Here is a 2,929-nt window from a genome sequence, read left to right as displayed (position 1 = left end):
GCAGGAGATTAAGTTGATGAAGAAGATGCACACAATTAGTTTTTTGTTGTTTTTTTAGTTTTTTTGGAAGAAGAGATCAATCATATCTCTTCATTGATAATTATTAGGTAGGTAGTTAGGGTAGATGAGTGTTTAAAGCTTTCATGGAAGGTACTAAGAGGGGGGAGAGAGTGTTTCCAGGTTTGAATAGAATGGAGATGGAAATGAGAGTTTGTGTGGGTGAAGAGGAGAGTGAGGGTGAAGCATTTTGGACCAAGACAGCAAAACTGGGGTCCACCAAAATTCCGATAAAAAGTCGCTCATAGCTTGAAAAAATGCAAACTAATTTTTGCGAGAAACCTTAGCTTAGGAGCTACAACTTTGTAGTTTTGTGCAAAGTCCAACTCGGAGTGGAATCATGTATGAAAATGCGCCCAAAACCATGTGTTTTTTTCTCCCTCTCAAAGTCTTCCAAGTGGGGTCCTTGGTTGTTGAGCTTGCATATATTCCAATTGGTGAGGCATGAGGGCATTACATGGACCCTTAATAATGCTCCATTGAGTCCATGAAAAATTATTATTGAATTTGATGATGATATGCATGATAACAAGTGTACAAGCTAAGGTGCATGATTATAGTAATAAAATATAAAGAATATGTATATAAAATATAAAATTAAAATAAAATAAGATAAGATATACAAAAGAGGTATGCTAAAATATATATTGTTATATTTTCTTACAATAGGTGGAGTGAAAAAATAATATTTACAATTTTACACAATGTGAAAGGAAAAAGTACACTGTAGTTAACTAGCGTGAAAAAAAAATTGAAATCTCATGGATAAGTAAAATAGAAATATATAAATGAATAAATACACTCTCTTGAGATGTAAATAAATATAAAATTTACAAAAATCACAACACACACCTAATTAGTAGGTGGGTAGGGAAAAAAATACTCACACCTAGTTACATAAAAGGGGATGGGAGAAAATATGTGTGAAAATATATTTTTTGTTTTTATAAAATCACACTCTTAATATTTATGCCCTTTAAAACAAAGGAAAGAAATATTTACATAAATACTAAGGGCAGTAATAAGTTTTTGGAGCCGATTCTACTTAGGTAATTAGTAAGGGTGGAGTTTTATGGTTAGGACACACTTTAGAGAAATATAGACATTTATGAGCACACCATATCCACTATAACGTGGTATCACACACATGAAGAAAAATAAGGTATGTACAATCTTTGAGTTAGCATGTGGGTAGAGTTAAAAGGTTAGTAGTGATGGAATGAGGCTAAAAATGTGAAACTTTTAATAGCAAAAAGCAGCTATCACTGGAAACAGTCCACGCCGGCGTGGACTGTTTCCAACAAAAAAAAATTTAGTTTTTGGTTGAGAGAGAGAGAGAGAGAGTCAGTACATTTTTCATGTTCTCAACACCAAAGTGGATGGACGGTAGAAGATCATTTTTGCTGTGACATCTATTAAGAGTATCGGCAGACGTTTTTCTAACCTCGTCTGCAAGAAAGCGGTTGTAGACATGAACAAGAGAGCTGTCTGCTCAAGAGCTTGAAAACCTGATGTTTATTGCTGCCAATCCTCGTCAATTCAAGATTCTTGACTCGTTCTTGAACAGGAAGATATATTACAAGGATGGACGATTTTCTCAAGTGGTGTCTAATCAAATTGATATGAAGTTGAGAGATGACCTGGGAAGGCTGCAAAAGATTAGGAACCACCGTGGTCTTTGTCATTATTGGGGCTTGCGGGTGCGACGTGGTCAGCACACAAAAACAACTGGAAGGCGGGGGAGAATAGTTGGTGTGTCCAAGAAGCGTTAAGTCAAGGCACTGCAGAGTCCTTAGGATGCAATTCCTAACAGTTTTGATACTGATATGTGCAATAATATTTTTAGAGTTCAGTTGGAGGGCTTCTTCTCTTTATCAGCTGGGTATTTGAAAGTATTCTTGCCTTGAATTACGTATTCACTGAAGTGAATGATTAACACTTCTAGAATCATGCTAAAAAAGAGAGAGATAGAGAGAGAGAGAGAGAGAGAGAGAGGAGAGGAGCGAGAAATTGCAGATTCTCTATGCATAGATTGTCAGTACGAAATTTTCAAACTATTTTAAACTAAATTTACTCATCAAAACTTAATTACAAAATCCAGTAAAATCTCAACGGCATATATTCCATGATTTTTTTAAGAGAATTCTAACATTTCAGAGAGAGAGAGTTTAGAGAGAGAGAGAGAGAGGAGAGAGTCTCAGTAATCAATTTCACAAACGTACAAATTTCACCTTATGTAGATTCAAATAGAAAATTTCCAAATAACATATTTTTTCACATTTAACTATTTTCATTAATTTTCAAGCGCATTTTTCCTTTCCCCTTCTTTAACTAGCTTTTTGAATTTTCATCAATCTCACACCAAAAACTAAAAAATACCTGAGAGAACAGCCGTGCCGACACGGACTGTTTCGACGTGGCACAGACTGTTTTCATTATGTTTTTTGTTTTTGTTTTTGCTGAGAGAGAGAGATGTTTTACTCATGTGCATCGCGACAGAGAGATAGAGATAGTTCAATGAGAGAGATGAGAGAGAGAGAGAGAGAAGAGAGAGAGAGAGAGAGAGAGAGAGAGAGAGAGAGAGAGAGAGAGAGAGAGAGAGAGAGAGAGAGAGAGAGAGAGAGAGAGAGAGTCGGCATGGTAGTGGCATGAAACCTCCATAAACTAAAAAGAAGGCCCTAAAACAGCCAAGGTGCAAACTGTTTCAGTGTTTTTTTAAATTTTTTTGAGGTTTGATGCCACTAGCATCTCTCTCTCTCTATCTCTCTCTCTCTCTCTCTCTCTCTCTCTCCAATCCAAGTAATCCCTTCTACAACTATGACTATGTAGCATTTAATGTCTATGGATATTCAAATGTGGATTTATTAATAAT

General features: G+C 35.8%; 1 pseudogene; it reads left to right on the top strand.

Moving 5' to 3' along the window:
• Positions 1–1,524: 1,524 nt before the first annotated feature.
• LOC147450536 (small ribosomal subunit protein uS13z/uS13y/uS13x pseudogene) lies at positions 1,525–1,829 on the top strand (annotated as a pseudogene).
• The last annotated feature ends 1,100 nt before the right edge of the window (positions 1,830–2,929 follow it).

Source organism: Adiantum capillus-veneris, chromosome 9 (genome assembly GCF_014529385.1).
Source record: "Adiantum capillus-veneris isolate H3 chromosome 9, ASM1452938v2, whole genome shotgun sequence".
NCBI classification, from domain to species: domain Eukaryota; kingdom Viridiplantae; phylum Streptophyta; class Polypodiopsida; order Polypodiales; family Pteridaceae; genus Adiantum; species Adiantum capillus-veneris.
The sequence above is the reverse complement of the archived record's forward strand: the minus strand, read 5'-3'. Positions and strand labels throughout refer to the sequence as shown.